We start from the raw sequence: 12,699 nt of genomic DNA on the forward strand, positions 1-12,699 counted from the left end.
TACATCAGCATTCTTGAGATTTTTTTTCTTTCAATTGTAACTGGTGAGACTCAAACCTGAGACTTTTAAATGGGAAGAAAGAAATTGTTATTTGAGATATAGCTTGTTGGCGATTTTAGCTCCATCTAAATTGACTTGAAAAAGTTTGGGACAAAAAGTCCATTTTAAATTAGGCAAAATACTTTAGTTTGTTTCTCATGGGCCGTGTAAAAATTTTATCAATTTGTCAAAAACATAAAAGTGACTTGAAAAATAACTCCATCTCTTCGATCACAGCATCATAGATTCACACGGACCAATTTTAGGAATTTGTTTGCTTGATCTTAAATAAAAGAAAATGATAAATAAGTTTTTAATTTTTTTTATAATAGAAGACAAATCTTTCACCAAATTAAAATACAATTCCTTAACTTTTATAACTGGGAGATACATAATTCCTCTCGTGGCGGTTTAAATATATTATAGAGGAATTTATATGTTTTCTATTTATAAAAGTTAGAAACCTATTTATAATTAAATTTAATAAAATATTTATTTATTTTTGAGTTAAAAGATTAGAGACTTATTTATTATTTTTTCTAAATAAAATGTATGTTTACAGGCCTATAGAAGACTAATTGAACAGAGATTTGTAAAATACACAGTCCTTTGCAATCCTTACCATTTTGTTGACACCAACTCTTGTTAACAATTAACATATTAATTTGGTGACAAATTTTTTTCATGCGTATTTAAAGGAATAAGAATAATCATTTTGTTTTATTTATTTATATATACGTTATTATTATGTATAACAATTAAGATAAAATTGTATAAATATTTGTAAATTTATTTATTTTTTAATTTTATTTTATTTGAAATAAATATAAAAATTTAAATTTAAAGATTTTTTTCATATAATTTTAATTGTTAAAATTTTTTTATTCTGTTTTATATTCAATATCTTAAATTATCTTAAATTTTATTATTTTTTTTATTTTTAATTTTTTTTAATTTTTTTTACTATTTTCCATACACATATTTATTATTTTTTTACCACAAATTATTATATTGGCTTGTTCTCTCTTCCTTCTTTCTTTTCTTATTTTTCTTTCACCTACTCTTCTTCGATCGTAATTAATCACTTACTATTAGGGTTGTACACGGATCGGATCGGATATAACCTATAATTCTATCTGATCTGTACTGCATCAGATCAGATCGGATACAATATCCGCATTTTTTTAGGCCAGATTCGATCGGATTAGATCGGATATCGGGTATATCCGCATAATTCAAAAAAACTGTTTTAATTGACATTTATTTACTCCTAAAATATTATAAATAAAAGTTCTCTTGAGTAACAAAAAAAAATAATAATAATAACACAAGATATAAGTTTAATTATTCTAAGTTGAAGTACAACATAAAAATTAAAAACAAGATATCATAAAATTCATAAAATAACTCACAAAAATTCATATCACATTAGGGTTTACTTTTTTAATCTATACTATCTATATGAGACGTGCGAATATCACAGCCAAATCCGCAATCCGATCTTACCATAGTGCGGATCGGATAATATCCACAAAATTAAGATCGGATGCGGACCGCGGATATGCGGATATTATCCGATTCATGTGCCGCCCTAACTACCATGTATTAGGTTATAATTATTATACTCAAAAGTAAACACTACTTTAAAAATAAATAAATAAATAAATAAATTCATAACTCTTAACTAAATCATTTACACTCTTATAAATATAATAAAGAAATAAATTTAACTTCTTTTATTATCTAATGCATACAAAGTTATATTTTTTATTTATGATAAAGTTAGAAATTAATGTTAACGACATTAATACTTTTTAGTTTCATAAAATTAAGATAAAACACAAAAAATAAGCATAAAAGCTAAAAAAAATAGAGGCATTTAGAGAAGAATAATGTGAATTTTATGTCATTATGCATAAAAACAGTATAATTTATTATAATATATTACATCACAAAAAAATAAAATTTATGTCTAATTTTTATTACTTATTTTAATTATCTATGATTTTTAGATTAAATTTTGGTGTTACTGAGTCATGCATTTTTTAGACACAAAAATATTTATCGAGTTATTTTTATTTTTTATAGGAATGTATCTATTAAATCATAACTTTAATAGTTAATGTAAATTTTAAAAAATTGAATAAGTTCATATTTATTTCGGTTACATTTAAGAATAAATCATATGTCTTAACTTTAATAGTTAATGTAAATTTTAAAAAATTGAATAAGTTCATATTTATTTCGGTTACATTTAAGAATAAATCATATGTCTTTCTATAATCAAGACTCAAGAGTCAAGAAATTTTTTCTATATCATTACAATGTTGAGAAGATTTTGTACGATAGTCTTATATATGTTCAACAATTTAAAATAAATAAATAATTAAATAAAAAATTTTATAAAAATTAATGGTAAAAAAAGATATTTGATAAAAAATAATAAATTAAAATTTATTTGATCCAAAAGTAGAAAAAAAAATATAAATATTGACCCAACAAAAAAATTATAGAAGATTACACTGGAGAGTGATATGATTAAATGGAAGAAAGATAAGAAGAGAATAAGGAAGAAGAGAACATGAGTGTAAGTTATGTGTAAAATAAAGAGGTAATCAAAATTATTAATGAAAAAAATTAACTAATAATTATATTTTTGATTGATTTTTAAGATGATAGTTATATTAATCATTATTTATTAATAGGATTAAGATGAGAAAGCGAAAATTGGACAATAAATTTTTCTTTATATATTGTTATAAATATTACTAATTAATCTTATAAATATTCATTTACTACTTATTAACTCTCAACTATTCAAGAAAATAAAAACAAGCATGTGCTAAAATAAAATGAAAAATATAAATTTTAATTTATTTCAAGAAATATAGAATCTATAGGTGGCAATAATGAGTTTATCGCCAAAATATTGTTATTTCTTATAAATACTGATTTTGCATACTGATTTTTCATGTGCATTATATCTAATAACTTGTGTCTATGTATTTTTATTAACAACAAAACTTTTTAATATTTACATTAATCAAATAAACATTTTATCTTTTAATTATTTCTAATAATACGCGATTAATAGTTAAGCTAATTTTCTTCTACAAAAGTTATACCAAAATTTAATTTTTCTTAACATTTCTGTTCATGATACGGACACCATACTAGTTAGGGCTATATATAAATATGGATAGTTCAAAATTAAACCTGTTTTTGGTTAACCAAACATTTGATAAGAATGAAGAAAAAAGGTTTAGTCATGCATTTTAAATTTCTTTGTTATTTGATTGTACTTGGACTGATAATTTATTTAATAAATATTTTTTGTGTACTCTCGAGAGTACTATTTGTGTGGTTAGTTTTTATTAAAATTTTAAATATTTATTATTTTAGTTAATTTTATAATTTTTTTTATTACAAAACAAATGTAAAAAGTTAGAGTATTCCACTATTTATATACATTATGGGAGAATAAATGTGTATTTAAAATAATAGTAAGACATTTATGTAAAATATTTTGTCAAATATTTTAAAAATTTTTGTTATTTACTTAAATAATTTGAAATTGATATTAATTAAAATATTTTGTTGTGTATTATATAGAGTATTATTTATTTTGTTAATTTTTATTAAAATCTTAAATATTTATTAATTAAATTAATTTTATGATTATTATTTATTATGAAATTAAGAAGGGGTGGTGAGGTAGTTGGCTAGCGCATAGGTCTTATAGCAAAAAGTTATCCTGAGGTCGAGAGTTCCAGCCTCTCTCACCCCAAGCTCTTTTTGTGTGTTCGAGTATCATATCTTTGAAAAAAAAAAGTTAAACTATTCTACCATTAATATATATTAGCAGCTCAACAGGCACTATCGTACTCAGTCGCTTTTTTATTATTTTAAAGAGATTAATTTTTATAATTTTATTTTTAAAATTATAAATTTAATAAAATAATTTAAACATTAAAATTAAAAAATTTGAAAACAAAAATAAAAATTTTATAAATTATTTAACTTTTAGAAGGTATAAAATTTATAAATTTAAATTAAATAAGATATTAAACAAATTTATTATGTTGTTATTATGTGTAACAAAATGAAAATAAAGATTTAAAAACATTATTTACAATTAACTATTTAGAAACGTTATTAAGTTTATTTATTTATTTTTAATAATATTTAATTTAAAACAGAGATAAAAATATATATTAAAAACACTCTTTACCTTTATGCATAATTTTAATTGATAAAAAATATTTTTTTTAATTTAATATTTATTATTTTAAATTATGTTTAATTTTATTATTTTTTTAAAATTATTAATTTATATTTTTATTATATTCACTCACTATATCAAACACTATTCTTTCTCTTACTATATATTATTCTCTATACACATACCTGCCATTGTCTCATCGCCACTATTATATTATCTTGTTCTCCTTTCTCATTTTTTTCTTCTCCTTCCCATTCTCTTCATCTGATCGTTATTAATTATCATCACCAAGTATCATTATCGCAATGTTTACTCTTGTCTATTACTTTGATTTATAACCATTTATTGTGTTAATTTTTATGAGTTGTTGAAGTTTTGTTAAAAGAATTAAGACATACAACATTTAAAATTTTCCCAAATTATCAAAATTTGATGTTAGTAATCCTAATTATTTTCAACTAAAATAATAAAAAATTAGTACTATAATTGTAAGTTTTTTAACTAATCATTATAAATTTAAGTCATAGTTTAATATAGTACCTTAGCTTAGGACGGAAGGCAACCATTGCTATCCACATTTGACTGCTATTTTATAAGTTTCATATTTATTTTATCGTGCACAATAATTAAACTATACTTTATGATTTTATTTTACATGTTTTGAAATAATGCCATCATATTATAAGGATTAGATTAATTTTCATAGTATAATACGAATCTTCTTATTATTTTGTTCGTCATTTGAATACTATCCGTACAAAAAATTACTTAAAGTGAAACACTATATATTGTCATGGTTTCGCTTCTTCAACCTCACTTAATATACTCAAATTTAATAGCTTTGATGGTGGTGATTCTTTGTAATTAGTTAAAAAGTTTCAACTTTCTCTTTCTCTCTATAATTCTCCCTACGATTTTGAACAAACTTAATTTTGTTATTAAATAATTTTTTAAATTTAGAATATTTTTTACTTTCTATATAATAAGTATCTTTTAAATTATTTTTTATGTATCTTCAGAGTTAAAAATTAAAGTTAAATGATATTAGATTTTTTATTAAGTAAAAAAATAAACATTTTAAGTTTAAATGATATTAGTTCTTTTACTAAGGCAAAGAAACTCCATAAAAGGATCGTCATATTAACCATGTCCTTATATCGAGAACATGTACCATTTATTATATTATATATAATCATTTTACTATATAACAAAAGGTGAGAATCTATATTTTCTTTTTATTATGTTTTTTTTCTCTCTAAATTAGTTTGTATATTATCAACTTATTTCTATTATTTATATAATATTTTTTTTAGTGATTATCCATTAATAAATGTTGAATTAACGATTTTGTTCATTGTATTTCAATGTGTTTATTTCAATTAGACTCAATAAATTACTAAAATTTAAACTTATTATCTTGAACTTCTTCCTTAATCATATAGTTAGAATAGTTTAACGGAAGATCTTCAAACCATAAAATTTTCAAAGTAAAAGAAAAATACAATAAAATAAATTAGAAAACCTAAAAAAAAATAATTTTTAAAATAGAATATATATATATATATATATATAAAATAATAAATTAAAACTTATATGGCCTATGACATAGAAAAATAAAAAGCACGAAATAATCATGAAAGTTGAAATAACGAAAAATATATAACACAGTTCTTATCTTGATACATTTAAATGTTATATGTCAATCTAATAATTAATAAAAAATAATATTATCCAATATAAAATAGATTAAAAATAAAAAAATATTAACAAAATCAATTAACAAAGTTCTTATCTTAAGTTGTCAGATTATTTAAAAAATTAATTAACAAAGTTCTTATTTTACTACATTCATTATATTTATTGTGTTATATGTCAATCTAATAATTAATAAAAAATAATATTTTTTAAAATAAAACATATTAAAAATAAAAAAATTAACAAAATATGCGTAGAGATTTTTCACTCTACCATTGGTGTAAATTTTTTTACATCTTTCATATGCCAATCATATGACAACAAATAATATTAAATTAATTAATTTTTTTGCAATAATTTAAAAAATTAATAAATATCAATTTTAGTACTCTTTATAATTAAATGTCAAATTTAATACTTTACATAATTAATAGTGTAGATAGTTTAGGAAATTATAAACATAGACTTTAATAATACGTATCAAACAATATAAAAAAAAATTGATAAATTTTAATAAATATAGAATATATTTATAGATAAATAAATAAATAATTTTTTTACATAAAACTTAAAATGACAAATATAATCTCTTATTTTTAAATAAATTAAATATAACTTGTATAATTGCATAAAAAATATAAATTTTTTTATTTATTATCAATTATTACGTCATAAATTTTTATAATATTAAAAATTTTTTGTATTAAAATGTTATTTTTAATTAAAAAATATAAATATAAAACAATTAACTTTATTACAATTACTATTATTAGTATGATGAATGTATTGTTTATTTTTAAATTTTTTATTTGTTAATCATTTATTATGAAATTTATAATCTTGTTTGTTATTAGGCATTTTATATATAGTAGTGTGTAGTAATATATCTTTAAATTTATTTATCACGACAAATTTGTTGAATAAATATTATATATGATTTCTTCAAAAATTGGACATCAAATTGTAGTATTGCCTTTATATATTGTTTGAAGCTGGTTCATATAAAAAACTTAGAGGAATGTTAGGGAGTTAGCAATTTTGGTGTTTTGTAACCATCAATTGGTCATCAATAATGTTTTTAATGGTGGGAGATCACTCACTTTTGTTTTGATGGTTAAGTGCTGGCCAGAAAATACAAAAGTTGTTGTCTCCTTAGACTTTTCCAAAAACTTATATTATTGAGATATTGAGCAGTAGTGCTCGATCTACAATTATACAACAAAAAAAAAATACAAACTATAGATGTAAAAATAGAATAAGATAAAAAGTACTTGTCTTTTGAATTTTCTTTAAAAATTAAAAATTAGTACTAAAAAATAAAATAAACCGTGAATATAAAATACCAACTACTTGTATTATCATAACCTTTATTATCATTTAGATACCTGTGTTTGGTAATGGAGTTGGCAAAGAAATTGTATCAACTCCCTTGTCAAATCATGATTTGAAGGTGTCCCTTTCTTAATAAATGCATGCCACAGAACCAAAAGATAACAAGACAAAAGGATGACATGAGGTATGTTTGTAAGTGGAGCAGTTATTTAATATCCTCACGATTGCAGTAGTTATTTAACTATTTTGTGGGTTAATGACTTTTTTTAATTAAAAAACAAAAATATATTATTATTATTTTGTCCATAAATTTGATTTGTAAAATGAATTATTTGAGGGCAAATGGTGTCTATAAAAATTGGACACCAAACTCTAGTATTACCTTTATATATTGGTATAGATATATTGGTATAGATATTAATAAAACATTTATGTAAAATGCTTTGTGAAATAATTTAAAAGTTTTTTATATATTTAAATTATTTAAAATTAAACTTAGTTAAAATACTTTTTATGATTATTATTTATTATGAAATTAACAAGGGGTGGTGGGTAGATAGCTTAGAGTTATCCCGGGTTTGAGTTTATGCTTTGTGAAATAATTTAAAAGGCTTTTATATATTTAAAATTAAACTTACTTAAAATACTTTTTATATACTCTACAGAGTATTATTTTTATTGTTTGTTTTTGTTAAAATATTAAATATTTATTATTTTAATTAATTTTATAAAAATTATTTATTATAAAATAAATATAAGAGCCAAAATATTTCATAGTTAATGTAGATGTAAAGAGAATAAATATATTCCCAAAATACTAATAAGATATTTATTTAAAATGATATAAAAAATATTTTAAATATATAACTAAAATAAAAACAAACAATATTCCTAAGTGAGGTGAATATTCACTTATCCATTGCAAGAATTCCTAAACTGCGTATTTAGTCTTGGAGCAGTGACATGTAAAAAAAAAAAAAAAATTAAAGACCACACATTTATGAAGTATCAACAAAATATTTTAGATGCGTGTTTGAATTAAAATTTATAAACTAAAATTTTGATTAAAAATAAGTTATTGTTATAAATTTATATATTTTTTGTATTATTTTATTATTTCATGTTAAATATATATAAGAATGTTAATTTTATATTTTTTTATAGTATTTTTTTAGTATTTTTAGTATTTTTAGTATTGTTTTAAATTATAATTTTTATTAATTATAATTTTATTATTACTTATAATTAAGGTTTAATTACTCTGTTGGTTCCTATAGTTTCGCAAAATTTTCAATTAGGTTCCTATACCTTTTTTCCTTTTAATTGGGTCCCTATACTTTTATTTTTTTTAATTTAGTCCTTACCGTCATAAAATCGTTTGAAATAACAGAATATTCCATTAAAAAATCGAATATTCTCATAATTTAGTCAAAAAATTTAATTAAAAACACCTCTATTTTTATAAAATACCAAAAATACCCTTTATATTTTTGTCCCCCAAAATCAGAGAACTCTAACTATCCTAGGTTATTCTCCTAAGTTCTCAATTGGATTTCTCCTCCGTCGCACTCTGCTGCCGTCTTCCATGGCGTCGTCGTCGTCCGTCACTGGGTGGTCGTCGTCCCTCTGCGTCGCCCACAGGTGCTCTGTTCTGCTCCGCTCGTCCGCCTTGCCTATTGCATCCCCTCGTCCCGCCTTGCCTCACCGCGCCTCGCGGTGCCTTGCCTCAAATCGCCGCTCATCGACTCCGCGTTTTGCTGTCTGGACTGGTTCTGCAACAATAGGTGATGATTGAATTTTGTTTTAGTTTTTCAGCATTGGATAATAATTCTGAAAGACAAAGAGAACCAATTGATCTAATTGTGAAGCTTAGTTTGCTAAAATTAGTTTTTATTGTGCTAAAAAATTTTGATTATGAGTTCTGATTATGTATTTTATCTGTAATTAATTGATTATGTTAGAAATAAGGAAAGAGGTGAGATTGGAGATAAGGTGTTTGATTAAATGCCTTTGAGAGAGTTGAATTGATTATGAGTTTTGATTATGTATGTTATCTATAATTAATTGATTATGAGTTTAATTGATCATTGTCATAGAGGCATACAGGTTCTACTTGTAAAAGTTTGGGCTGCAATCCTCAAGGCATTGCTGCTGACAGGCTTCGATGCTTGGTTCTGCAATACCGAAGATCGGTGGTAAAAGAAAAGGCCTCAGATACAACTGAATGTGCTGCTATGGTTAATACCAATTCCCGCAGAGACTTTCTTGGATTGGCTTTGGGAATCTCAAGCCTCTTTGTTGGTTCATTGGAAGCCAAAGGAGCTGGTTTGCCCCCGGAAGATAAGCCGAAACTATGTGATGAAGCTTGTGAGAAGGAGCTTGAAAATGTATGGTGAGAATACATTGTTCCCTTCTCTGCCCCCTTTCTTTGTTTTTCTTTGCTAAGACATTACAAATGGTTGTTGTAAATTGCTAATAATGCTTTGATATTTGATGTAATTGCATTGCATCTCCTGTTTCTACTAATGTTAGTCAGCACCTTTCTCAAATGTCAATTATTTTTTAAGAGAAATTCTTCAAATAAATCTTGGAAATTCAAAGCATTATTAGTATCTAAGCTATTCTTTCCTGATAATAGAATCTATCTTTCTTAAAGGAATAGCAGACATTCTTATATTTTCAAAGAATTTGTGCACCATACAAAGAATCTGTTAATAACCAATCTATGTGATTGCACTTAAGTTTTAATATTCACATTTTTAAGACCCTTGATCAATGACCACCATGGTATCAATAAATTTTACTTGGAATATCCATAGCTAAATGACTAATGTTGACTTTGAACATTTTATGCAATGAAGGTGCCTATGGTAACTACTGAATTAGGTTTGCAATACAAGAATATTAAAGTTGGATAAGGTCCTAATCCCCCAGTTGGATTTCAGGTGTGAAATTTCTTCTAATTTGTTCAGTTCTTTTTTATATGCAATACAAGATAGATAATATCTATTCTGCTCGAAGTTAACCGTTGAAAAAGGAAATATAGAAGTAGAACACTTTCGCATTTTAATCAAACATATTTGTATCTAAACAAATGCAACTTCATTTCTATACGCACTCCTTTGGTAATATTTAGAATTCCAATATTTAGAATGATGTTTCTTCCCGTGTTTTGTATGAACCTCATCCAGGAAAAGAAGCGAAAGATTAATGCAAAAAGAAGAGGAAAGAGCTCGAGAAGGAGAGAGTGAAGGATGAACTTCTGACGAGAAAGCGCCAGAGAGAGGAAAGACGAGTGAGATACTGTGCGCAATGTGGTATGAATTAAGATTGGGCTGCAATGCGGCATGAATACACTGTTTTCAATTAAGATTTAGATGTTTCTTGTTTAGTTCAAAAATCTGTTCTCTACCTTTGTTTCAGAATGCTTTGGTATTGCTTTGTGATTGTAGGTGGTCCAAAAGCAGCATGTGCTGGTTGTGCTGGCTTTGGGGCATTCTCAGTCGTTATAGAGAAGTTCTTAAACAGGCATGAGTAGTTACCTATTGAATTGAAGTCACCCAATTTTGCATTCATTAGCCATAGCATGGATTTTCATAGTGATAATCTTTTGTCCATTTGCTAAAGAGCGCATACAAAATTGTAGTATTTTATTTTACATCGATTATTGTTTATTTGTATACAATATCAATTGGTGGATGCATTCCTCCAATTTCAAACTAGATGTAAGTATGCTCTTAAGTATTAATGTAAAGTTTATTATGTAAACTGGATGCATTATCATAATCAATACTTGAAGGATGAAAACTGAATTTTATATATGCTTATTACTATTATTTCTATTTCATTTTATCCATTCTTTTTTTTAGGTTCTTAAGATAAGGTATTTTGAAAGTCGAAAAAAAAAAGAGAGAAAGTATTTTTGGTACAATTTGTATATAAATAAGCAAAAGAATGATAGTGACAAAATAAAAGGGATTATAGGAATATTTTTCATGTCTTAGAATCATTGAATAGGGATTATAGGAATATCTTTCATTGAATATTTATAGTTTCACCGAATTTTCAATTAAGCCCCTATATTTTTTTTCTTTTTAATTAGGTTCCTAAGGGTATAAAAGTAATTTCACAATTCACTAACATTTTTTTGACGTTTAACGTTAATAGGGACTAAATTGAAAAAAAAATTAACGTATAGGGACCCAATTAAAAGGAAAAAAAGTATAGGGACCTAATTGAAAATTTCACGAAACTATAGAGACCAACAGAGTAATTAAACCTATAATTAATTTTTTATTTAATTTACTATATATAATAAAATTAATAATTTATATTATAAAAGAATTACAATAATAAAACCGTACATAAGAGTTATAATGACAAATTTTACAAAACAAAAATTTATATTTTTTTGGTACTTTTAATATTATTTTATTTAATAATATTTTAGACTATAATTTTTTACTATTTGTAGCTTTATTATTATTTTATTGTTAATTTTTTTATCTAATTTATCTTTTCTAATGGGATTAATAATTCTTAAAGTGAATTGTTCTTTGTGCCTCTCGTAAAAAAAAGAAAACAAAGGATAAAATTGATAATAAATAATTAAATTTTTCTCAACTAAAATCTCAACAAAAAAGTGAACATATAAGCTACAATTTTTAATTTCGCGTGAATTTGGTTCAGAGTGTGAAATGACGACTACCTTCAAAGAAAAAAAAAGGAAAGTAATCAAACCAAAAATTAAAGTGTTATGGGTGCATATGGTCCGCATTTTTATTTTTAGTGTTTTCTATTTTTTAGATTTTGTAAAAGAAAAGTAAAAAAGTGAAAATAATAAAATTCTATTTTTTGTTTTCATCTTCTGTTTTTATTTTTTTTGTTTATAAAATCAAAAAATAAAAAATATTGAAAATAAAAATAAAAAATAAAAATACAAATCAAACTGTTCGGTAGATTGGATACCGGACGGGTCGAGGAAAGTTCTTCTAGAGATGAGTAGGTCCCGCTTGGTTCCAGGTTGCGAAGAGGTTATTGGAGCAGACGACTTCCCGAGCTCTTCTCTTGGAGCGCCGGGGGGGGGGGGGGGGTGTCACCTGCAAAGACACTCCGACGCCCAAGTCAATCCGTGTACAGGTGAGGTAGAAGATAGTATTTTTAGTGACGTACCGTGGGGGAGGGGTAGGATCCTCCCCTTATATACACTGTCAGTAGGGCGGGTCTCACAGGAGGAGGCCTCCTTCCTGGAAGCTTCCTTTCCCACAGCTGTCATACAGCTGGTGATGTGGGTGTGTCCGGGTCGCAGACCGGGCGGGTTGTGTACGTGAACCCGGCCGAAGAGGTCGGGTTGCCTATGGGCCGGGTCGGTCCCAGTACTAGCTGGGCTGGGCCGTAACAGTGCCCCCATA

The sequence above is a fragment of the Arachis hypogaea genome, chromosome 17, assembly GCF_003086295.3.
Source record: "Arachis hypogaea cultivar Tifrunner chromosome 17, arahy.Tifrunner.gnm2.J5K5, whole genome shotgun sequence".
In the NCBI taxonomy this organism is placed as follows: domain Eukaryota; kingdom Viridiplantae; phylum Streptophyta; class Magnoliopsida; order Fabales; family Fabaceae; genus Arachis; species Arachis hypogaea.